Source organism: Ahaetulla prasina, chromosome 1, assembly GCF_028640845.1.
Source record: "Ahaetulla prasina isolate Xishuangbanna chromosome 1, ASM2864084v1, whole genome shotgun sequence".
In the NCBI taxonomy this organism is placed as follows: Eukaryota; Metazoa; Chordata; class Lepidosauria; order Squamata; family Colubridae; genus Ahaetulla; species Ahaetulla prasina.
The window spans coordinates 292,221,035-292,248,091 of record NC_080539.1 but is presented as its reverse complement, the minus strand read 5'-3'; the positions used below and the strand labels follow the sequence as shown (position 1 = coordinate 292,248,091).

Sequence of the window (27,057 nt, the reverse complement as noted above, 5' to 3'; positions counted from 1 at the left end):
GTGAGTTAGATCTGAAGGTGAAGCAGAATTTCAATTTCTGAAATGAAGCTGATAGAGACCTTTTACTTTTTTATGCTATCTAAATATTTTTTAAAAATATAGAGATTGTTATTTCTTTCTGGTTTGTTTTCTCTATTTTTTTTTAATTGTAAAAGTGATATTCTTGCATTATTAAAAACCATGGAACCTGAGTAAGATTCAGACTGAAGAAAATCAAAACTGAATTCAGAATTATAAAGCTATCTTACAATTAAAGCTATTATAATTATATATTATACAATTTAATATTATAATATATTATATAATTATAAGATAACTAGATATAATAGTGTGATAACAGCCCGAGAAATAGTTTGGTCTAGTCTAGTGGATAAAGCACCAGGCTAGAAACCATGAGTTCTAGTCCCATCTCAGACATGAAACTTGGCTAGGTAGCTGTTGGCCAGTCACCCTCTCTTAGCCCACAGGTTTGGGTGACAAGACAGTTGGTCAATTCAGGTTACAGCCAATGATCAACACTCAGTTGATCTGAAAAAAAGCAAACCCTGCACTTGTAGGAAAATTCTAGGAAGAAAACAAAAGTGTGATCACAGCCTATTATGCTCAACGTAATTATATTTAGGATAATATACTACATTGACTTCTAGAATAGAATAGAATTTTTTATTGGCCAAGTGTGATTGGACACACAAGGAATTTGTCTTGGTGCATATGCTCTCAGTGTACATAAAAGAAAAGATACGTTCATCAAGGTACAACATTTACAACACAAATGATGGTAAATATATCAATATAAATCATAAGGATTACCAGCAACAAAGTTACAATCATACAGTCATAAGTGGAAAGAGATTGGTGATGGGAACGATGAGAAGATTAATAGTAGTGCAGATTTAGTAAATAGTTGGACAGTGTTGAGGGAATTATTTGTTTAGCAGACAGGATTAAACAATGCACATTTGAATATTCCAGTATTATAATTGTGTATAAAGTTATAAGGCAACAAGAAATTGCTGTCGGGCTTAGTGGGAATTGAGTTACCCTGTGATAAAATGGACGGCCAATAAATTTTACAAATGAATAAAGTAAATAAATTGGATTGTGTCCTACATTCTTGTACCATCTTTTTATTCAGTGGAAATGAAGCTGAAGATTGAAATATGTTGTTACCAGTCGCCATCCTCTGTCAGATGATTATAGATCACACAGGTGTACCATTTGTGTGAATTTAGTAATGCTATTTACCAATTTGCTTCTTAAATTCCTATTGCCATTGGTTGACAATCACAAAAAGTGCATCCATTCCTCCTGTTTGTGTTGGCAGTTGTTACTTGTTGCCAGTGGTGGGATTCAAATAATTTAACAACCGGTTCTGTGCCTTAATGATTTCTTCCAACAACCAGTTCACCAAACTGCTCAGAAAGTTAACAACCGGTTCTCCTGAAGTGGTGCGAACTGGCTGAATCCCACCACTGCTTGTTGCCCTTCATGAACTTTACTAAGTGCCCCACTCTTCATTTTCCACCATCCAATCAAATTTAAGTACACTTGATAGTACCCAGATAAACTCACTTAAATGACTTATTTACACTATGAGTGAGAATTGTTCATCTTCTATATCTCCAACAATAACATTTTAGCTGTTGAACAATATATGATTTCTTACGCTTTCCTTGATGTAAGTCTTATTTTAATATTTTGATATGGTATACTTTGTATTTCCCATGTAGATTCTCTGTAAAAATGAGAAAAAAACACAACAAATTGTATCAGTTTTATGCATAAAATTTTATTTATAAATAAATAAACTTTTTATAAGACCCTGAAATAAGTATTTCTTTTGTCAAAGCAGCTAGAATATATCAGTTCATCTCTCCTAATCTTTAATCTAGTTTTGTTTTTCTGTAATCTGGAAAACAGAAGAAAAGCTTGCTTGAAAAGGGATAGATAAGTGAGTTCCTTTATTAATGCCCCTTCCAAAAGTTGATTTTGATGTACGGTATTCCTCACAGTATTTTGCGTTTGCTATTAATCCTAATTCTAAAATTTCAAGAAACAGTATAAAATAAAAACTCTAAATTGTTCCACAACATTTTTATTTTGAGGTTTTTACTGGACAATTTAAATCTAAGGTTATATGTTAAGTGTGAATTGACTAACAATTTGATTAGCATTTTGAAAATGTAATATTAAAAAACATCATTAAGAAAAACAGCTTAATATCATTCATATATTTTTCACTTAGGTGCTGTGGCTATACATATACTTCTGGAACTACATCACATATTTGCAGCATAAAAACTGACAAAGTATATATCTATATTTAAATATTCCTGCGAAAGGAATAATCTAAACAACATGGAAACATGGTGAACATCCTTTATAAGGTAGGTAAAATGAGGACCCAGATTGTTGGGGGGGCAATAAGTTGACTTTGTAAATATACAAATAGAATGAGACTATTGCCTTACACACTGTAAGCCGCCCTGAGTCTTTGGAGAAGGGCGGGATATAAATGTAAAATTAAAAAAAACAAAAAAAAAACCATTAGCATATACTATATATAGAAATCTAGTACAATATAGAAAATGTTAAAAATTCACAATGAAGCTTTACATTAGGCCTCTATTAACTGTGAAACTTAAACATCTGGGCCATGAGTATATAAATTTCTGTAGTGATTGCAAAATCAAATTATGCAAACTTGATAATACACACAGTATTTGAATCCTAATTTCCCACATAGGTAAGTCAGTCCAATATTTGCAGCATGACATGTTTCATCACTTAAGCAATTCTGGTTGTTCTGCAATTGTCCATAATTGGGTTTTATCCTGCTTAAACACACAGAAGATGATGTCGTAGCTTTGATTGCTTCCCAAAGATGTGATTTTTTTCCCCCTCAAGAATTTAAAATTCTTAAACTAGATTTTTTCATGCAGTGCTTACAAGTAGCTTAGAATATGTTATGCGTGATACCAGCATTAGCACTGAAAAATACATTCATCATCTTAGAAAAATCAGGAGTGAAGTCAGAAAAGCAGACGTTGCTGCTGATGTAGAAGTACTTGCCTGAATGATTAGAATCAATTTGATTAAAATAGTAAATAATTTTGTAAGTCTACAAGGCTCATGTTTCTATAAGACATTTAAGTTTTAATACACTATGGATTTCTGAAAGTCAATCAATGAGTTCTAATTCTAACCATTTACTTGAAAAAAGTCCTATTCTTTCAGTTCAGAGGAACTTAATTTACAACTCTAGAATAACAACACTTGTGCTATGGTATTGATGCTCAGACTATAATTAAGCCAATATTGCTGCTAAATTTATTAAAACTGATGCTATATAGACCATTATGTTGATATCAAGAACTGAAGATTTTAGACACCGGTTCAAATTTATTAAATATAAATTAGTCCTCAATTAGACTATTGAAGATAGAGTGGGCCAGGATGGTAATGGAAGAGAAATTACATTCAGATTTAAAACAGAAATTGATTTTTCCATTCTGGTGCTTTGGTAACTGGATCTCTCTCTCTCCCTCCCTCCCTCTCTCTCACACACATACACACAAGCTTCACTTCGGTTATTTTAATCAGGTACAGGTTTTTTTTCCAGACAGTACAGAATGATCATCAAATTCTATTAAGCAAATCTAGAGCTCTCTTGCTTTAAGGGACTCTTCTTTAAAATAGATGGAATAACACTGGCCAAAACCTCCAATTCTTGTTACCAGAGACAGAAGTTTTTCTTCACCTTGCTTAGGAATAGAATCTTTGACTGGCTACCTTTTGTTTGTGCACCTGATACCACTCTGAGGCAGAACATTCAGGGAGGACTTTTCTGAATCATTTCTCTAAACAGGTTGCCATGATTAAATGGCAAACAAGTAAAGAGCAAAAGCAACCTTTGCCTCCTTTAAATAAATTCCCCCCATTTAAAATCAATAAGTGATATATCTCAGGCTCATTTTTTAAAAGATCTTCTAAATAGGTTGGAAGAACCCAACTGAAGGTGATTCTTCAGTCCTTTACTTTTGGCCTTTAAGTTATTTTGTAGACTACCTGACAGTATTGCTGCTCCAAGATCTCTTGATGTTTAAACATTTTATAAAGCCATGATGTAATTTACTTATCTTGCTTTTGCGTAATGTGCCCCTTATCACAGAGATAATAGCTATTGCAGCTATCTGTTAATTTAGCCTGGTGCTGATATCCAGAAACAACTTCACCCAGCCAGCCTTTTGAGGTTGCAAAAGCAAATGCTAAGACAAGTGTGGGAAGATGGGTGTAAACTGAGTGTTAACAGACTGAGAGAAAGGACTGAATAGCAAAGACACATTTACTTGGCAACCTCACCTTGCAAGGGTCGAGATGGTGCAATTCTGGAGCAATAGCCTATTATTTAGAGAAGGTGTGTGTTGCGATAAAGTATTTTCTTAGGGTTTTTTATATGGTGGTAAATCAAGAAATTGGAGAGAAAAGAACCCTCACCCTCTGAACACTTCTATCTCACCACTACTTTGTCTCAGTCCTTCAAAAACTATTTGAAGATCGTGCATGGTGTTCTTGAACTACAAACTTCACAAAAATTACAGGCTTGACCCCAGGTCCTTTAGGGCAAAAAAATCTCTTTATCCAAATAAAAGAGAAATAAATTGTTTACTATTGCCCCAACATCCAAACCCTTGCAACATCATTATGATGTAAACTACTAGGAACTGCTTTTGAGTTTGGCAGTACTGGAAGAAATATCCATCTGGTTCAGTTCCAAGCCAGGAGAAAGACACTGGAGACAAAATGGAGTCTGGAGGCTGATTGGAAAGAGGGTCCATTTATTGATGAAGCAGAACCACCAAGCACTTGGTTCTAGATAGCTGACCACATGGAGTTGAGAATGAGGTGTTTTTATACCTTTTTGTGGGATTTGCATTTGAGCTTCCTGTTCCTGTGGAAAAGCATGTATTCTATTAACTGTTGTAGGGGTTATGTAGGGGGTCATAGATTGTCTGAGCTGAGTTTGGCTGAAGTTTGGAGGATGATGCAATGTCCTTAGGAGATTATGCAATGTAATGAGCTCTGCCGCTAGATGGTAGTGGGTTAATCCTATTATGTCCTGAAGGGTCATGTCTTAATCCAATCATCCTGGAGTTGAAGGTGTTTTGTTTTGTAGATAACCCAGTCTTTCTTCATGGGCACAAAATAACTGCTGGAGGCAGGGAGCTGGGCTCTGAGTTTCTCCCTTAAGATTTTTATTACTCTTTTAGGGGAAATATTTTATCCTGCCTTTTTAAATATTTCTCAAAATATTTCATTCTTCTAGGAGAGGGGTAGCTTCCCACAGTGGTATAAAACTTTTTTAAAGAATCAGTCATATAAAAGGGAACTGAAGAGGGGCCAGAGATGGTGACAAGATATCTTTAAACTGGCCACAAGTCTCACAAACCTCCAGTGTTAATACAAAATCTGATTTTACTGCAATTTCAAATGTCATGCAGTTGTGTCAGACATTAGCTCAACTCTCAAACATAGTCTAGCTTGTGGGTTCACAGAAGCGCAGCGCTAGTTCCAAATTGGCTCAGGGTCCTAAGATAGAAATCCTCTGTAAGAATGTATATTCCTATTACATAACACTGTTTTCTAATATTACTAGGATAATTTGTGACTTGCGCTAGCATACACATTCTGCTATCTTTCCTTCCAATATACTTACTATAACTTAACTATTATCATTATCGGATGATTCCTAATGCCATTATGAATGGAGAAAATGACAAACAAGATTTGAATCCACCCATAGTTCTCAACAGCAAACTGCCATGAAAGCTTCTCCAAAGATTTTATATAGCAACACTGACACTTAAAAAAACAAACTTACAAAAACATACTGCTAAATTAACAGATGAGGGTTATGTCTGTTGTGATTTTTGACAGTTTAAATTCTTCAAGGAAAGGTTTTAGGAAGATAATTTTGCAGTATCCTATTTAATAACTAGAAGCAGGACTTGTTTCTGCAAAAGAAAACCTCCCATGGAGAAAAAAAAGCTTATTCCTTGATGTTGTGATTAGAATTGTAAGCCAAGTAACTTAGAATGGCCACAGAGACAGCTGGAGGCAATCACTGTCCAGTGTCATTGAGAGTCACACCCACAAAGTGAGTATAAGATGCTCAAACTGCAAGAGAGAGTTGCACAGCTCCTGAATGGCCACTTACATTTTGCAGAGCCTAATACCAGAGTCCCTTTTTTAAAAATGCCTCCAGCTATGCACGATTAGAGAATATTAGATCATCCACTTTAATTTTCAACATTCCTCCAGAGGTTGGCAAATATATGTTCTTAGATATAATCACAAATAGTTATGTAAGGAAAAAAAAAGGCAACCGATGGCAAATGACAAACCATCTCAAATCTGTTCCTTTTCAGCAGTCAGTTTATATGTTCGGTAGTGAGTCATCAACTATCAAGAGCTTGCATGCATATAGGAGCCAGCCGTAAACTCAGTGTTTTATACTGTGTCAAAATTGAAAATTGAGTTGTATCAATCCAATGATTGGACATAACAAATGTAACATTCAAAGCAATAGCGCTTCAATATAACAATAAAGATGACCAGTCTATTTTGACTCAGAATCATAGACTCAACCACATTATTTAGTTCTCCCTCCCCCCCATTACTCAGTTTCATAAAAAAAAACACTTATCTTACAAAACAAATTACACCAAAAAAACACAATAAAAAACTTCTCACTGGCACAAATGGGATTGCTGCCGCCCCCTTCTGATTATACTTAGAAACAGCAATTTTGACAAATTTACGACTGGATATTATCAAATGTAACTTCCTCTGGCTGACTGTTTATGTTACTGCAGTTTTATCTAAAATAGATTTATTATAATATACTGTATATTAGATTTAATAATATACTGTATAGTATAGTCACAACCTGAAATTATGTAATTATATTTCCAGAATTAACTCAGTGAGTTGAACACAAGCTTATCAGTGATTGCTAAACTAAATGATCCATTTGTAGAAAAGTGATCTAGCAAAACATATGTTAAAATAATGGTGTGTTGGTGTGTGTCATAGTTATAAACACTTCTAGTGTAGATTTAATAGGTCAAGTTCCTAACTCTTTAAGTTCACTAATGCTATTACAAATAGGAAATTAGTTATAGAGGCTTCAGATGACATGTTTCCTTACTGAATTTTTTTTTATAATTTTTATATGTAAACTGCTTTGGATATATTCAGTGAAGAAAACACGCACACATTCAAGAAAATAATGAAGGTCTAATAAACCTACAAATTCTTTTTTAACATGCAAAAGTATCTGTCTTATGTTATATCACATTAGATATAAACAATGCCTACTGCATTTTCATACATAATATATCTTAATTATGATGGTGAATACACACACACACACACACACACACACAAATGTCTGGTATATGGAGAATATTTACCAGATTCAGACAAGTATAATCTGAAGGCAGATTAAAAATTCAACAATACCACCACTGTTACTACTAATAATAACATAATATTTACTATACTGTAATATTTAAAAAGTTGTCAGACTAGTCCTTTGTGCTTAGGGATTGCCAGAATGATATTTGGTTACTACTCTCTTTCTACATAAGGTTGAAAGGTGGTTTTAAAGCCATATAGACAAAAATAGAGTCAAATATGTTGAGACTATACTTATTAAGATATGTACAAGATATGCTATTTGAACATAATTAATGCTTTTGAAATTCCTACTTTTCAGTTAACCGTAGGACAGACTGATCTTTATTTTTTATAGTGATGCAATTGCACATATATGGACAGAAACAAGAGAAAGTGATGCTTCTTATAACATAAGTCTGCAGAGATTCTCAGTCATCCAGGTCATAGTTGTCCCAAAGGTGCTTTCTGAGGAGTCAACTGGGCTTTCTCGTTTTTTCTTTTCTGTTTCACTTCTTATCCAAGAAGTTTCTCATCCAAGGTGCAAAATGTCTTCAAAAGGAAAAAAACAAGAAAGTCCAGTTGCCCCCTGGACTTTGGGATTCTTATAACATACCAACAACATTGGAAAACAGAAAATAAATCTTTTTTTCTAGGCACACTTCTGTTTCTTACATATGACAGTTTGGGTATCACTGGCCAAAAAGCACCATTAACTCAGTATACCACTTCCACAAACACAAACTTAAGTATCTACCCATTTTCTTGTTTTTCTATTTTAGTTTTTCTGAATGAAATTATAAGGTTATTTTTTTTCTATGACAGGCACATTCACTAAAAGAACAGTTGCAATACAGCATATAAATATATATATTGTATGCATACGTACCTTATTTAAATACATACCTAAAGTGGATATCTTCTTTTCAGAAGAGATACTTTCCCTCAAAGGACAGGAGAAAGTACAAAAGATAACTGCAGAAGAAAAGTAACAAAACATAAATATATTAAATAACTTTTGCCTTTATTGATGCATCAATATTCTTTTCTTATATGGATTTACATATATATGGATTTACATAAAAAGATGAAATAAGGTGGGGCTATTTATTTTATTAAAATATTTATAATTTAGCCAATTGATTCCAGGATCTGGTACTGTATAACCAATACAACTATTTATTATTTGGCATGAAGTAAAAATTGCTTTGATTTGAGCTTTGTGCAACCATGCAGTTTTCTTGGACAACAATATGCAAGTAATTTACCACTTCCTTATTTTGCCATATTTCTCAATTTAGCTCAAAGCCCTGGGATTTCTCCGGGTTGTTATAGGTTATAAAAAGTATATAGATTACATGAATACAAGAAAAAATTACTCATATTAGATAAATCCTGATTTATTCATTAAACTGGGGAAATGAAAAACATTAGACCTTAAAAGCTGACAGGACAAAACGTCTTGTTGCCAAGAAGCTTGACTGCTATTCAGAGAAGTAAAAACAACAACAACTAACAATTTTCTGAATACTAAGGTGATATCAATTGGCTTAACCTTAAGAGATCAGTTTGAAATCAATCCATTCATTAGACTGAATATCTGAAAACAAAAGGCAATAAAACAGAAAATGGGATACATATTGTTCCAAACCATTCTACATGGACAGAGTGTGGAAAGCATGTTTTCTTAAAGTACCTTCTAGAAATCATCTGTTGAATCCTCAGTTAAGTTATTGGGAGCAACTTCAGATAATATTCACAATCAGATGTAATTTGATTATTCCGTAGCAATGGGGAATCTTATTTGTAATGGCACTTAGAATCAGATAGTTGAAGATTTACTTAGTTGGAAAAACTTAAAAAGGCAAAGGCAGAAGCTGAAAGAACAAAGCAACTCAAATAAGCCATAACAGTGAATTTGACCATATTTTCCTGGCTTAATTTTCATTTGTCCCAAAAGACAAAGTTTAATCTAATATTTGGTAAGGAAAGCATTTTGAACTACATAATGGAACAATCATGATGTAACAGATATTATACCATTTTTAGAAACTAAACATAGAATCAGTGTGAATCTGAGTTCTGCAAGAAATATTCTTAAGAGTTTTTTTTTTTTAAATATAATTAGTGCCTGAGGTGACTTTTATGGAGTTAGTTGCATTAGTGAAAACACTGAGTAACTCATGGTAACTCATAGACAGATGCTGGTTACCTGTTAGCCAGCTTACATAAATCCTTTTCTGACTGGCAAAGAACCATTAGTGTGCATATGGAGCAGGGGGAAAAAACAACCAAGAGTAAGATTATTTATTTAGTTATTTGATTTGCTTGCCATCCCTCTTGCTTCAAAACAACTCTTGCAAAATCTTGCAAAACTTAAAAGAAAGTGGTGCATTTCCTATCTCAGAGTTTATTACAGAGTAAGTTGCCTATTATGGATAACAAAATAGATAAAATTTCCAAACAGCAGAACATCAATTATAGAAGGAGCAGATCAAGTAATAGCCTTTAAAGGTACATACGGTACAAGGAAGCAAAAGAAGAAAAGAATCTTCTAGATTGTAAATGACATTAACATTACTGAAGTACATCTGCAGACAACCAAACCACATTGATATGAATAGATTTTAAAAATCTATTAGATTCTGAGTTGTACTCTGATCTGAAAAGCAATTTGTTTTCTTATATGTGTTCCTAACAAACTCTTATTAATCAGTTGCCTTGCGATCTTACAATAAAACTATAGCATATACTTAAAAGTCAAACTGCTTCCTTAATAATATTCAAGTATTTTATATGATAAAGCTAAAGAGTTCCAATCTTGACATTAAAACTGGAGTGCCTATTTCTATAAGAAATAAGAACAAGATGGCACACTTATCAGAAAATTGGTAGACTGGACAGAATCGAAAGTCCACAATTATCTCTAGGTATAAACTAAAAAAAAGGGCATATATTCAAGGATATATGAACAACAAATGAACAACAAGTACAATGATTTAGAAAATATAAAAGGAGCAAACTGTTCCACAAAGCTTCCGATAACAAAACCAGATCTTTTTATACACTGAATAAATTATTAGATTAATGTTAGACCAAAATGTTATAGTCATCATTAGATAAAGAAGTCAGGTAAGTAGAAAAAAGCAAAAAAATAAACATCCTACCTTGTAATAATAGGTTTTTTTTACTATTTTCATTTCAAGTGGCTAAATTCATATTAAGTTGGTTTTTTTTTTACAAAAATGAATGTTATTATTTGTGAATGTATTGTGCAGCTACAGCACTGGTGCATGGCCCATTATAGAGCCTAATATAGAAGATCCCTTCCCAGGAGGATGTCATCGTCTATAACTTGGAAGAAACACGTCACAGTGTTTCTTCCACCCTCAGAGAATAAGAAGCGACTGAAGAAGCTCTGGAGACTAATGGGTCCAGCAGCAGGTGAGGAAGGAACTGATATCTCAAATCCAGATCAGGACTTAGTTTCCTAGTCCACAAGACAGACGGCCACAGCAGGACATGCCAGTGAAAGGAAATGCTCCTTTAGAGTAATGACCTTTTTGGGAGCTACTGTTGTTCCTTACTAAGGTTACAATCTGAACCAGTGGTGGGTTTCAAAGTTTTTTACTACCCGTTCTGTGGGTGTGGTTTGGTGGGCATGGCATGGCATGGGAAGGATACTGTAAAATCTCCATTTCCACCCCACTTCAGGAGGAGGATATTGTAAAATCTCGATTGCCTCCCCAATCCAGGGGAAGGTTACTGCAAAATCCCCATTTCCTCTTAATCAGCTGGGACTCAGCAGGAAGATGGGGGCGGAGCCAGTCAGAATTTTTACTACTGGTTCTCTGAACTACTCAAAATTTCCACTACCGGTTCTCTAGAACTGGTCAGAACCTGCTGAAACCCACTTCTGATCTGAACTAAGTCACTGGAATCAACTGATTTACACTTGGAACCTAGGATATAAAACTGACACTTGAGACATTAATAAACTTTCCTTCACTTGGTAATTGGTTAGGCCTTCTCAGTTTTCTTTCAAGCCAATATCTCTGCCAAGCATATGACCCTTTGGAAAAAACAGTAAAGAAAGAAACAGAGCTAGCAATGCAGTAAATGCAAGAAAATAAGAAAATTATAATTAACAAGCCGAGTAAGTGGGTTAATCAATTTTCAATTTTTTAAAAATAAAATTGATGCTTATGAAAGAAATAAAATGTGCAAAATATAGTAACTAAATGAACATCAGCAGTGGCCGTGATGATTCAAACATTGTGCTAAAAATAATGAATACTCACTGTAAGTATTTAGTTTGTTAGTTCAAAATGGAGGTGGAAAATTGTAACTTGGCAGAAAAATTAAAATAATATAGAAGGAAGATTGCACAGACACTGAATACATTTTTTGGAACCTAGAGGGAGTTTGTTCTAGTGGTTATTGTACCAGTTACGAAGTGGGAGATTGAGTTCTAGTCCCATCTTCGCCAAGAAAGCAGCTGGGTAACCTTCACTCTCTCTCAGCCCAACATACCTCACACAGTTGTTGTTGTGAGGAAAATAAGAGGAGGAAGGTGTTGGATATGTTTGCCACCTGGAGTTATTTTTAAAATAATGAAGGTGTGAACAAATAAGTAAATACATATTTATATTGAATAAAGATAAATTTATAGTGTTAAATCAGCAATACTACTGAATGAAATAGAATAAAATTAAAAGCGTTAGGGCAGGGGTGTCCAAACTTGGTCCCTTTAAGACTTGTGGACTTCAACTCCCAGAGTCCCTCAGCCAGCAAAGCTGGCTGAGGAACTCTGGGAGTTGAAGTCCACAAGTCTTAAAGGGACCAAGTTTGGACACCCCTGCGTTAGGGTATACCAACAAATTAAAAGTCCATTGGAATTGGGTTTGAATGACATTCCTCTAAGATGTATTTATTTAAGAACTCAAATTCTGTGCCTTTGCAAAACTTTTGAGGAGAAAGTACACAGATTAGAAATTTCTGAATTACATAGTGGTTTTAAAAAAAGAAAATACAGAGGCTCATAAGCCAGCTAGGTTAGATTCCAATTCCAATTTCGTAGCAGGAGTCAGGATTCATCATTATCAGTAGATTTAGAATTATTTAAGAATCTAGAAGGCCAAAAAGTATTGAGGACAATAAGGAAGATTTCTGCAAAGAAAAGACCTGCATCTCAAAATATTTTTTCCAAGATTTATGTACATACAGATAATTTGGTAGACTTATACTCAGCTTTCATAAAAGCCTTTTTAATAATGTCTCTTGAGTGAGCATTGCAAACAAACCTTAAAAACTATAGGCCTAAGTCAAGAAATACTCTCACAGCTTTGGGATTTCTTTCCCATGACTAACATGACTACTATTATTTTTATGACTAATTTAAATTGGTAACTAACCAAAAAACAAAAAGCAGAAATCTGGTATGTAGGGAGCTTTCGTAGTGATGGAAAGTCAGAACTAATGTGGAAACACAGATGAGCAGGAAGGTGATCGGCAATAGTCAACAAAGTAATGTTTATGCTATAGAAGAGTAAAGAGTATATTAATTACTCTGATTTTGTGTGACTTTACAATAGTGAATTCAAAGTTACTAAGGAAGACATTAATCATTTTTAAATAATGCGGCTTTTCCACAGATTATATATGAACAAGCTGTTTATCTATCTAGATCAGAGGTGTCAAACTCAAGACCTGGGGGCCAGATGTGGCCCCCGGGGTACTTAGATCTGGCCCATGGGACCACCCCAGAAACAGTGAAGGACTGGCCTGCGATGCTTCTGCCAGCGAAAATGGACTCCCAAGCTCTCTTTTCGGCTGCCATAGCCTCCTGCAACCCACTGCTAGTGAAAATGGAGCTCGGGAGGACCACATGCAGCCCTCCTGAGCTCCGTTTTTACTGGCAGTGGGTTGCAGGAAGCTATAGCAGCCATAAATGGAGCTTGGTAGCCCGTTTTTGCTGGCAGAGTGCTCGGGCCACCATAGGCACCTCTGACACGAGTGTTGTTGAGCTGGCCACACCCACCCAGGCCTCCCAAGGTCAAACACTATCCTGATGTGGCCCTCAGTGAAATTGAGTTTGACACCCCTGATCTAGATGTTTACTTTCCCAAGAAGTAATTGTTACTATTATAAGTGATGCCTATCCTATTGAGAAGTAGAAGTCATACACTGATCTTTTTTTCAGTCCTATTTGAAATTTCTAACATAAATTTTTTAATGAATATTTTACAGTTTCCTTTAATGGAACTGTAATCTTAAAGGCTAGTAAAAAATTTACAGATTGTGCAAATGATCACTCAATTTCCTAACTGTGAATACACAAATTTTAACAGTAACCCTGGAAAGTAGTATACAATTTAGATTACCTTATATTATTTACTTTGTGCAATCTAGTTTTATAAAAGGGTGACATATAATGTCAGACTACTTATTTGTAATGGTAGTCAGCACTGATGATTTTAATGAATGCAGATAAGACCATTGATATGATGCAATTCAACTTTTCTGGGTCGGGTGGTCCTAATATGAATTTTTTACCTTTTTATTAATTGGATTACAATGTTGTATTCTCATTTCCTTTATTAGAATGGAATTATGATGTATCAAGATATCTCATGGCATTTGTCATCAGTGTTATCTTATCTTGTCTTATAGTGTTATGTTATCTTGTCTTATATTTCATTTGACATGGGAAAAACTGGGCTATCTTTCTAGCCATGGAAAGGATATTCTGGATGTAAAAACAGCTGGAGTAACCAAACTTTTTTTCATATATGCTGATGTTAAATAATTTATAATGTTCTATATTAAAATCTATTGATATAGAAGAACAATTTGAGGCAATTCAGTTTGAGCAAGTTTCATATACAGTTCTTCTGAGAGTTTTGATGTGTTGATGGAAATCTGTAAAAAAATGGAGCTTTACTTGGGTATTTGAATACTTGAGATACTTTGGCGAAGGTATTCTTAGAAAAAAAAATAGTTGTAAATGCAAATATTTCAAATGGTTTGTCTCAAAGTAATGCTGCTTTAGATGGTTAAAAATCGTAGACAGTTTACTGAGAAAGCTAAATGTTGGAAAAATTAATATTATTTCAAAGTTAATATATGAATATATGTGTAATATAAGTATTTAGAAAAATTCCTAAGTTGATACGTGTAAGAGACTCAAAGTAAATTGATAAAGTAAGAATGATTTTTTTGCGACATGGGAGGAAGAAAGAGCAAACTCTTGTCTTCTTTATTTAAATTACAGTTACAATAAAGAATTTTAACTTTACTCTCTTTATGCTTTACCACTGGGCATATATTTTAATTTCTTTTTCTCTATGGAATCCAAGTGATTAAACCATGATGGCTATGATTAAAAAGCTATTATATGGTCACTTTGTCATTGTAGGGTTGCGGTAGTCCTCTTAGTCATAATTGTTAATTGTTTTTAGCATGAAATGTTTTTTGGCATATTTAGAAGATGTTGGGATGGAAATACAATTTTGATCCTTACACAAACAATAGATTCACACTTTGGGATTAGACCAGTATAAGAAGGGAAGATTAGTTGATTTGGTTTATTTATTTTGGAATTCATAGACTAATCAGGATATTATTACCTTAGATAAAATTATTGCCAATCACTTTTTAAAAATACTTGGGTTAAAAGTATCTACAATAGGAATTTGGATTGTCTAAAACAGAAAATGACAGCTTATCAAATTAAATGATGTTTTGCATTTTGGTGCTTAAGCATTAACTTCTAAAATTTCTGAACCACTAAAAACATTGAAATGTGTTTTGAATTATTTTAAATCTGATATTTTTATAGATAATTAGAGATTATTCGTAAATGAGATATTGGTTATTTGCTGAAGGAATATCAGTTACATAGAATAAACAGTTGGAATACTCAATATTAATAAATCAATTATTAATGGTCATAAAAATGTTAAGTATGCCCTTATGGTCTTAATATTAAATTAATTCATTTTAAAAATATTTATTAGACAATTTAGAATGTTTTAAAAGATCGTCTATCAATCCTTGAAATTGTGCAGGAGACATGGGTATGTCTCACCTTTGTCACAGTTTGCTTTAACACTTATTTGGTTTTGGGAAATCAGAATAATGGGATTTAAAGGTGTAAATGTAATTTTGAATTGTATTTGAATTACTCTTTCATAATGAAAAGAAAACCCACACCAGGTTTACATTCTTGAAATGCTGAGACCTGTCCTCACTTGGCTGATGAACTGATTGTTTATCAACATAATGAAAACACAGGTCAATATGATTTCATGTGCTCAATGTTTAACCTTTTGTTTAAAACCAGTTATTATGAACATATGTATTTTGTTGCTTTTTCTTCTCTTTTAAATTTTCCTTCCTTCTTATTTTCTTTCTCTTTATGTCTTTATGAACGGTACAATATACTATGTGGTCAGGTTTGCAGAAGATATCAAAGTATTTAAAAGAACCAACCAGTCAAATTCAGAACCAACCAATCAAAGGATTCAGAAGAAAAATTGAACCAGACTATGGTAAATTGTCTCCAAATTTTGATTTTGCTAGATAATAAAAACATTGGTTAAACATTAAGCAAATAGTGAAAAAAGCCAATCCTATTGTAGGGTTTATTGAAAAGAAGATAAAGTAGTAAAGTAGTATTGTCTTTATACGCTTAAATGGTGCAGACCTATTTGAAATACCCTCTACATTTCTAATTACAAAAAAAATAAGAAAAAGGATCTAAAAGACCTGAAAATAGAAAAGGTCAAAGTATTGCAAAATAAAAATATTTTTTAAAATAGGAAAACTTTCTTGTTTTCACAAAACAACATATTAGGGTCTTTTAAAAATGGGGGAAGATCTAAGTCTTAGGGGCCGGTTTAGCTCACGCTGGTAAAGCCTGTTATTAAGAACACAGTAGCCTGCAATTACTGCAGGTTCGAGCCCGGCCCAAGGTTGACTCAGCCTTCCATCCTTTATAAGGTAGGTAAAATGAGGACCCAGATTGTTGGGGGGGCAATAAGTTGACTTTGTAAAAATATACAAATAGAATGAGACTATTGCCTTATACACTGTAAGCCGCCCTGAGTCTTCGGAGAAGGGCGGGGTATAAATGTAAACAAAAAAAAAAAAGTCAATGTATAGGGAGATTTTAAAATTAGGCATTATGTGAATATAATGGAGAAAATGAGGTTTTCTTCATTTTATATTATATTACATTTTCTTTTCTTTCTTTTTTTTCTGTTCCATGTTCATAGAAAATTCCCAGTTCAAATGTCTCATTAAACTTGAAGGTTTAATATTTAAAGTTCTTGATATTTTTATTCTAAACTTAATAATCGGTTGATATGTCCTGAATTTTTAGAAGGGAGTTGTTTTTATATCTAGATGAGGCACATCTCAAATCTTTGGCATCTATCATTTTTTTAAAACCAGAAAACAGATCAAGATTGCTTCTTTAACCAAGAAACACATGATTTCAATCATGACTTCTCAGTGCAAGAACCAAATTCACAAAAATTCACTAAACATTTTCCTATAAACTATATTCTTTTCTAATAGTAAGGAAAAGACATTTCCTAGCTTTTACTGTTGTTACAGTTTAGCATTAAAATAGACTTAGGCTATAGACTCTCATCTGTACTAGGCTAATACAGCCAGTCTGGGTAATAGCCGTTATGGCTAGTTTGCACCATAACATTTCAACACTAGATGTTATCTCCTCCCAAGATGTAAAATCTATTCCAAAAATTCATATTTGCTTGCTCTAGGTCATTAACACATGCAGCTAAGGTATTTGGCTCTTTTTGAAGGGAGCTATATTTAGTGATTATAGTTCTGATGTTAGAGAAAACATTTCAGTGTCAAATTAGAGTTGCAGCTATTACATAACAATAAAAAACATCCTGTCACTGAAAGCAAAAGGGCTTCTTATAAGTAAACCTTACATCAACAGCCAAAGCATTCCCATTCATTGCTTTAGGAAAGGGGCTACGAAAAAGGAGTTCCAAAGTACCTCTCGAATTGTTTAATGTTATTGTTTTTGAGCTAAAGCTGATTTGCTCAGGGTCACTAATTGGCCTTGTGATGATCAAGCAGAGTCACAGTGCTAAGACTCTCTTTCTATAATTACTACTAAAGCAGGGGTGTCCAAACTTGGTCCCTTTAAGACTTTTGGACTTCAACTCCCAGAGTTCCTCAGCCAGCTTTGCTGGCTGAGGGACTCTGGGAGTTGAAGTCCAAAAGTCTTAAAGGGACCAAGTTTGGACACCCCTGTACTAAAGTTTAAAAAAACCCCCCACAATCCTGGGACAGAGAACCATGGTTTTAAAGTAAAAAAATAAAAAAAATAAAAAAAAACAATAGTACAAAGATAACAGCTTTGAGAAAGAGTTTTATTCCTAACTATGAAATGCAATCCCTGAGCAGTTAAACTTGCCTTCTGCTTCTTCTGCTTTCAGAGAAGAAGTCAAAAACTTCTTTCCCCCCCCCAAACCTATGAATTGGAAGAATAATTATGTAAAGGATTTATAGTAAAAAAGAAAAAGAAAAAGGATTTTAAGGTTAGAAGACTAGATACTGTACAAATAGATGACATTTACTTGTGATGGTGGGGGTCTCATTTGTTTAACATTTGTTTGATAATATTGAGCATGGTCTTATTAAATATACTTATTATACAGCAATGAGAATTTTTAAAGATATATTTATACATTTAGGTAGTTCAGGAGGCTACATGTGTCTTAGAAATAAGTCTCACTTATTTCAGTACAATTTATTCTCAAGTAAGAAGGCATGAAATGCTTCAACTTTACCACCATTACGAACCCTAAATTTTCATAAGAGATTTTCATAAATTCTTAAATTGTTTCCAACATATTCATAAAGCGTTACAACAAGCTAAGTACACAATCATAATATGTGTTTCTTAGCCTTGATAGCTTTTAAGATTTCTAGACTTCAATTCCCAGAATTCCCTAGCTAGCTTGTTGACTGAGGAATTCTGGGAGTTACAGAATTGAGAAACATTGATATAGGGGATAGAGTTAAGGTGTTACGTAAATATTTAATTACACAGAATGACTTTGTTGCTTTAATGCTATTTTAGAATCATAACATCTGTTCTCTCACTCTCCCCTCCCTCCCTCCACACACACATACACACACACACTTCCTTCCTTGGTCTGTGTTTGATTTTAATGTATATATAATGACAAAATCTACCAACTTGGAATTTCTGACCATTCTAGGAAGCAAACATATCTCTCCTACTCCATGTAGTGCTTTTAGTCAATGCCATATTTTTGCCATGGAATTTCTGTAGGAGATGGCAAGGCTGAGCCTGAGGGAGGGGTCAAATACATCATCAGTCATGAGTCCCTGCATGCCCACAAGAGATCTAAGTCCAACCCATCTTGAATGCCTTTCTTAACGCCTGCTAATTTCCATTGACCGTTAGGAGATCAGATTCTCGTAGAGAGCTTAAGCTTACAATAAATCTTTATATTCATCTGAATTGCCTGAATCTCCTGATTTCCTTGGCGCTTGACAATTTCCATGCTAAAATCCTTGTATACTTTATTCCACAGAAGAATTTAGTTGTTGTTACACAAAAAAGAGAGAGAGAATGGAATAAAAATAATCAGGCTTCTGCTGTATAATTTTTTTAAAGCTCCTCTGTGATCTTTATTTAGAAGAAAAGTTACTAATACTTTTGGAGTCATTTGTTACAAAACACATTAATCTATATCTGTAGGAAGCTCTCTTGGAATAATTAACATATGGATGCAACAAGCTGAAAATAAAATTTGATTCCAAAAATTACATTCCCCAAAGCACTGACTTTCTATCTAAGAAGAAGAAGAAAAATGTGGTTTATTTGCACTAAGATGAATTACATTTGATAATTATTATTAGATTATGGAGTTGATCAGAAAATCATTTAAATTTGGAAATTTAAAATAATTGTTTCAAACAGTATAAACATTGCATATATTAATAGAAAGCAATTTGAAAACTTGTTCCAATGGGGAAGAAATTGACTTGACTTCTGCAATTCGCTTTACATGAGACTGCCCTTGAAGACTACAGGAATCTTCAGTTGATCCAGAATACAGTGGCATAGGCAGTAATGGGCATGCTTCACTATGCCCATGTAAAGACTCTGTTTTGCAAGCTGCTCAGGTTGCCAAGTTTGCTTCTATGTAGGATTCAGGGTGTTGGTCACTACCTATGAAGCCCTACATGGCATATGGGTTGATTGCTTAAGGGACCATCATATTTGACCGGTTAATTTGATCGAGCAGGATTGGCTGGGTCTGGGTTCCATCAATTAAACAATGATACTATCAGAGCCTGGAAGAGAACCTCTCTGCAGCAGGATCTGTCCTCTAGCTTTAAATGTTTTTAACCATTTTTAAACTGCCCATAATCTGTTTTATTATTAAATTACCAAACCCAAAATTTCCCAGAGCCTGAAAGATGGAGCAGTACTATTTGTGATTGCAATGATAAAACTGTTATCTACTTCCCACCCACATTGATTTTAAAGTTTTCCTTTTGTTTTACATTCCAGTCACATTCTAATCCCTCAGCCACTTCTGGGAATAGATCGGGTATTAACATGAATGCACAGTAAGGGCTTGTAGCACAGAGAAAACTTTTTGGATGGAGAAACATAAACCTATAATCAAGAGTTTTGTAACTTCTGGGTTATTGTTTTTTTTCAAATCTGAGCTTAAATATCTCAGCTTCTGCAAAGTACTGCATTTGTTAAATATTCAACAAAGAATTTTATGTAAATTGGAAAACCAAATGCTATGCATCTTGCATATGTTCAGATATTCTTGGATAGCAATAATTCAACTGACTAAAAAAGCAGGGTTGATCCAAATCAGAAAGCTAGTAAAATGCAGTGGTTAAAATGTAGGACTTAATTCTGGAAATTAGTTCACATTCTCATCTGTCTACAAAGCCATTGGATAAATTTTGCCCAGTTTACTTAGCTCAAACTATGACACAATTATTGTGGGCATAAGATTAGCTCAGACCTTTCAGATCTCAGAAAAAAAGATAAGATATAAATGCAAAATATATTAAGTCTGATTAAATGGTTCTCTAATTAGGAATTAATAATAGAATTTATTAATATACAAATATATTCTTTGCTCATCTAAGCAGATATCTACAGAATTCAAACTGAATTACCAACAGTTTATATTCACCTTTCATTTTCTCCAAATAATTTCAGTATGTGGGTTTTATATATAGTAATAATACAGAAAGTAAATGCAGTAGATAGTACATTCATGGAGAAAATCTATCTAAATGATTCCTAAAAGTTGACAATGACCTGATAGCACATTATCAATTAAAGAGTTGCAAAGTTTATTCTCTATCACATAAATTGCTTAATCTGGGTTAGGATACAGTTCATATGATTTGCTCTTGTTTTCAAGAAAATTGTCTATTTTCCTAGTTTGTATAGTCTAAGACAAAAAGCAGGTTTGTGTCTATTTGAACTATTTGCTATCTCTACTCAGTATTTGCTGTGATGCTTGTTAATTTCTGAATCTCAGTTAGAGATATAAGATATAAAGTTAACATCAACACAGCTGCTTCTGCTTCTATGAACACAACTCACATCTGAACTGGCAGAATTCTGATTGTTTGAAAGTTTGATTTGAAAACAAAATGGAAATATAAATCATGATTTGATTATAGCTCATTTGAACAAATCAGAATATTAGTTAAAAAGAGTTTCTCAAATTTGGATAGCACAGATTTAAGAGCAGAAATGAGAACCTAATGAATTTGTTAAAAGGTAACAGTTTAACATTAATACTGCCTATTCAACATAAAGTTTTACTTAAAAATGCTTTATCTTTCATTTTCCCAGATTAATCCAAATGAAAGAAAATATATGCTCCACTCTTCTAAACAAAAACATCTTGGTTATTTATACAAAAATAGTAAGAAATATTTCCATAATTCACAAATTAGGTGCGAGGGCTCAAAACAGTTCTGGAACACTTTCATATATATATATAAAACAAGATTTAAAATTAATTAATTCTACCTGCATTTAGAAATTGTGCCAATTAAAAAAATAGCCTAGTCTCATCATGCAAAGGGCTACTGTTTGAGAAAGACAAGCCCACTTTGTTCATCACACAAAAATTGTACTATGCCTTATCACCTAAAAATTATACTGTGATTAAATGTTTATCTAAACATGAAATTACTGGATTATTACTGAAATCAAGGTAATATAACTCATAACTTTAAATAACTATTCAGGCTATATTAAGTAACAGAATGGAACGGAATGGAATGGATTGGAATGGAATACAATAGAATAAGAGCATTAGAAGGGACCTTGTAGGACATCTAGTCCAGGGGTCTCCAACCTTGGCAACTTTAAGACTTGTGGACTTCAACTCCCAGAGTCCCTCAGCCAGCAAAGCTGGCTGAGGAACTCTGGGAGTTGAAGTCCACAAGTCTTAAAGTTGCCAAGGTTGGAGACCCCTGATCTAGTCCAATCCCCTGCTCAGTAGGAAACCTATACCATTTGGCTATCCAGTCTGTTCTTGAAAACTTCCAGCAATGAAGCACCCGCAACTTCTGAAGGCAAGGTGTTCCATTGGTTGATGGTTCTCACTGTCAGAAAATTTATCTTTATTTTTAGGTTGAATTTCTCCTTGATCAGTTTTCATCCATTATTCCTTATCTGGCCTTCAGGTGCTTTGGAAAATAGGTTGACCTATTTGTGGCAGCCCCTCAAATTTTGGAACCCTGGTCCTTCTCTTCACTAGACTAGCCATGCCCAGTTCCTGCAACCTTTCTTAATATGTTTTAGCCTCCGGTCCCTTAATCATCTTTGCTGATCTTTGCACTCTTCCTAGAGTCTCAACATCATTTTTACAGTGTGGTGACCAAGACTGGATGCAGTATTCTAGGTGTGGTCTTACTAAGGCTTTATAGACTAGTATTAGTACCTCATGTGATCTTGATTGAATCCCTCTGTTAATGCAATTTAGGATTGCATTGACTTTTTTGGCTGCCACTGCACACTGATTTATTATGAATTATGAATTATTAACTAGTAAAATAATGTAACATGAGAATAAAGGGGAATATATTTATTTGAATTTATTATAAGGAATCTGATTTATTTAGTACTACCCCAAAGAGAAATAGAACTCTGCCCAAACTATGTATGTTTAAAATCATTCACACTAAAATGTCTTTGGAGATTTTCAGTCATCCAAGTCATGGTTGTCCCAAAGGTGCTTTTTCAAGAAGCAAATTGACTTTTTGGGTTTTTCTTTGAAGACGTTTCAAAAAAGAGCTGAAGAAGCGTCTTCATGGATGTGACGTGAAACATCTTCAAAGAAAAACCAGAAAGTCCAGTTGCCTCTTCAAAAAGCACCTTTGGGACATTTACACTTAAGTAGGTGAATTTTTAAAAAAGGGCATATTTATTTTTATTTATTTATTTATTTTGTCACACCATCATACAAAAAGATTATATAGCATATAAACATATATATGAGTAAATGTTAGGAGGTATGAGCATATATATATATAGGAAGAAGAAAAGAAAAACAATAGGACAGGAACGGTAGGCACGTTTGTGTGCTTATGCACGCCCCTTATGGTCCTCTTAGGAATGGGGTGAGGTCAATAGTAGAAAGTTTTTGGTTAAAGCTTTTAGGATTATGGGAAGAGACCACAGAGTCAGATAAAGTATTCCAAGCACTGATGATTCTGTTACAGAAGTCATATTTTCTGCAATCTAGATTAAAGCGGTTGACATTAAGTTTAAATCTATTGGTTGCCCTTGTATTATTGCAATTAAAGCTGAAGTAGTCTTTGACAGGAAGGATATTACAATAGATGATTCTGTGAGTTAAACTTAGGTCTTGTCGAAGGCGACGGAGTTCCAAGTTTTCAAAGCCTAGGGTTTCAAGTCTGGTGGGATAAGGTATTTTGTTGTTTTCAGAGGAATGGAGAACTCTTCTTGTAAAATATTTCTGGACACATTCAATTGTATTGATGTCAGAGATGTGGTGAGGGTTCCAAACAGGTGAGCTGTATTCTAGAATTGGTCTAGCAAATGTTTTATATGCTCTGGTTAGTAGTGTGGTGTTTTTGGAAAAGAAGCTATGCAAAATTAGGTTTACAACTCTTAGAGCTTTTTTTGCTATGTAGTTGCAGTGGGCTTTGGCACTTAGATCATTTGACATGAAAACTCCAAGGTCTTTAACGGGATGGGGGTCGTCTGTAAGGTAATGTCCATCTAGTATGTACTTAGTTTTTGGGTTCTTTTTTCCTATATGTAAGACTGAGCATTTGCTGGTTGAAATTTGGAGCTGCCAATTTTTAGACCAAGCGAATAGATGATCAAGGTCGTTTTGAATGATAGAAGTATTGTCTGTGGTGTTAAATAGTTTGACATCATCAGCAAAGAGAACACAATTACTTGAGATGTGGTCACAAAGATCATTAATGTATAGTATAAAGAGTGTTGGTCCAAGGACGCTGCCTTGAGGAATGCCACTCTTGACAGGAATATGCTTGTATACCTTTTGTAGTTATATAATAACCCCAAACACACACACACACATATACAATTTTATTAAATACTTTTTTTACAAAGATAATGATAAACACGAAATGACATAGAAGAAAACTAAGAAAGAAAAATGATTTTAAAAGTGTTGAAAACAATCAAAAGCAAATAAAAAAGCCAAAGAGATACTTAAAGTACTTAATGACTTCTGATCTCCTTTACAGCAGCTGTGTGCATACTTGATACCACTTCCTCCTTCACAGTTACACAACGTAGTTCCCTTCTTGCCAAATACAGCTCTTTTTAGTTGGTAGATACAGAAATCACCTGTTCATTTTCATCAATTTTCAGCAAAATATCCATAAGGGTTCCAGTCTTTTTTAAAAAGTTGTTGTTCCTTCCCAAATCAACAGGTCAATTTAGCCATTTCTGTAAGTTCTACCATCTTCACAGCCCACTCTTCCATTGTTGCTATTTCTGTATTCTTCCATCTTTGTACATGCGGTATAATGACCTCACTGTCATAACCATACTTTAAACCATTTCTCCATGAATTTTCCCCCCCATTTGACAACTTTTTGTTCCTTTTGATCTCAGGTTTATAGGAATATTTAAAAATTAAAATTAACAGGTAAGACACCTTTGTTGAAAGCTACAATAATTCAGAGTCAAATTTTAGAACTTAACTTTTTAAGGAGTCATTAGTCTGCGTTCCCACTTGTGACACTCATTTTCCAAATTTAAAACTCATATCAGCTAGAATATTTATTCCATTTAAAAATAGCTTTCTCCTCTAGTCATGCATTGCCACCATTCACAAGTCCATAAGAAGAATATGCTATATATCCAGTGTCCATTTGTTGTTTCTATTCTACTCCTCCTTTGGATTGGCTTATTTATTTATTTATTTATTTATTTATTTATTTGCCGAGTACGTATTAGGTAATATATAGAAGTATAAGCATGAATTGAATACATAAAATGAATACAATTAAAGGGAACATTAGTACAGGGATGGTAGGCACGCTGGTGTTCTTATGAATGCCCCTTACAGACCTCTTAGGAATGGGGTGAGGTCAACAGTAGCCAGCCTAAGGTTAAAATTTTGGGGGTTTGGGGATGAAACCACAGAGTCAGGTAGTGTATTCCAGGCATTGACCACTCTGTTACTGAAGTCATATTTTCTGCAATTGAGTTTGGAGCGGTTCACTTTAAGTTTGTATCTATTGTGTGCTCGTGTATTGTTGTGGTTGAAGCTGAAGTAGTCAATGACAGGTAGGACAGGTAGGTCATTGACAGGTAGGCTTTGTAGCAAATACCCATTGCAATATTTGTTATAAGGTGGCCAAATACTGGAGGAGCTTCCCTTCTTAAATTTATTATCTATTAGAAATAACACAGATTCCTGACATTACATTTGCAGGTACATTTTTCAAATACTGTGCTTAAAAACGTTATATTAAACAATCACAGAAATAGTATTTTCATTAAATATTCTTTAAAACGATGCCTTTTTAGAATGTATTTCTAACAAAGATAATTAATGTACTTTTAAAGGCAAGGGCTACTGTTTCTTCTTCTGTTATAGACATAACTTTAAGATTATTTTCTAAAAGATATTATAGCAATACTATAATACCTTGTTAGCTTGTTGTTGTCTTTTAATTCCTCGTGTGCTCGCAATTCAAATATAATAACTAAGTTGACTGCATTAACGAATGCCAGAAACAATGGACCCTCCAATACTTTCCCTTCTGACTGTCCATCTATAATATTCACCTATGAGACATCATAGCTCATAAGGCTTTCAAGTGGCAAAATCAAGCAATCCTTGAGTCACAGCTGCTGCAGGAAATGGCAATCCAGCGTCAAGATCTCTTTCCATCATATTTAGTCATACAGTTTTGTTCCATGACAATATAATACCCGATAATGCAGAATGTGAACAGGAGACCCATCATGTAGCATTCTGAAACATGTAATTAATATTAAATATTAATTTAAAGGGATTGGGAAACAGTACCACTTGATGAAAAAAAGCATAATGTCAATTTAGCCTCACACATGAAGTCTGTTCTTTAGCCCCTATTCTTGGGAAAGCTGTTGTGAACTTGAAAAAATTTGATCTTCAGCTGGTTTAGTCATGACAGTGCTATTAAAAATTTTGCCATATGAATACCTGTTTTTTCTTTTTCGTTTTTGTTCTCCCTTTTTTTTTCCTTCTATACTTTTCCGTCTTGGTTTATGTTTTGCCTTTGAATTCTTTTTTCTTTCTTATCCAATGAATTTGTGATAAAGCAGGAACATAAAAAATATGCTAAGAATGGTAGAAAACCTTACTTTCAACAAATGTAACCCTCTAATTCAATGCCTTTCTTTCCATTGCAGGAATGATTCTTTACGCCACAATTTAGACCAAAGTGTATCTCATCATTTGTATCATTTCTGAAATTCTTCAGGAGTATCTTGCTTTCTTATACCTTTAATATACCACAAACAACAAAAGCAGAAGAGAATGGCTGTAAGAATGTGCATAAGCGCACCAGCGTGTCTACCGTCCCTGTCCTAAAGTTTTCTTTTATTCATATCCTTTTCATGTATTTATAATTATGTTTACAGCTGAATCTGTCATAAAATACATGCTTGATGAAATAAATAAATAAATACACAAACAAACAAATATACGAACGAATAAATAAATAAATAAATAAATAAATAAATAAATTGAAATGAAATGAAATGAAATGAAAGAAAGAAAGAAAGTAAGTAAGTGGGGGGAAAAATTAACTTCAATGAGAAACTGATTATATTCCACAAAGTAGCTGAAGTTGAATATTTGGATGTGTTCAAACTTTACTCACTAATAGTTATTCTAAGGCAAGTGAACTGAGTTGAACACATTTTGCCTTATCTGATTTGAGGATTGTTTATCAGAACAATCATTACAAAATTACAAGTAATTGGTTAGAACATTTGAGAAAGCAGATTGGTCCTTGGAGTTTTCT

At 33.8% G+C, this 27,057-nt stretch overlaps 1 long non-coding RNA gene across 1 annotated transcript in view; it reads left to right on the top strand.

Moving 5' to 3' along the window:
* LOC131187430 (uncharacterized) overlaps positions 1-26,540 on the top strand; it is a 58,955-nt gene extending 32,415 nt beyond the window's left edge. Inside the window, exons 2-5 of the long non-coding RNA XR_009152548.1 lie at positions 2,246-2,387; positions 10,737-10,902; positions 15,915-16,010; positions 26,441-26,540. This is a non-coding gene — a long non-coding RNA (uncharacterized LOC131187430). The remainder of the gene's footprint in view (positions 1-2,245; positions 2,388-10,736; positions 10,903-15,914; positions 16,011-26,440) is intronic.
* The last annotated feature ends 517 nt before the right edge of the window (positions 26,541-27,057 follow it).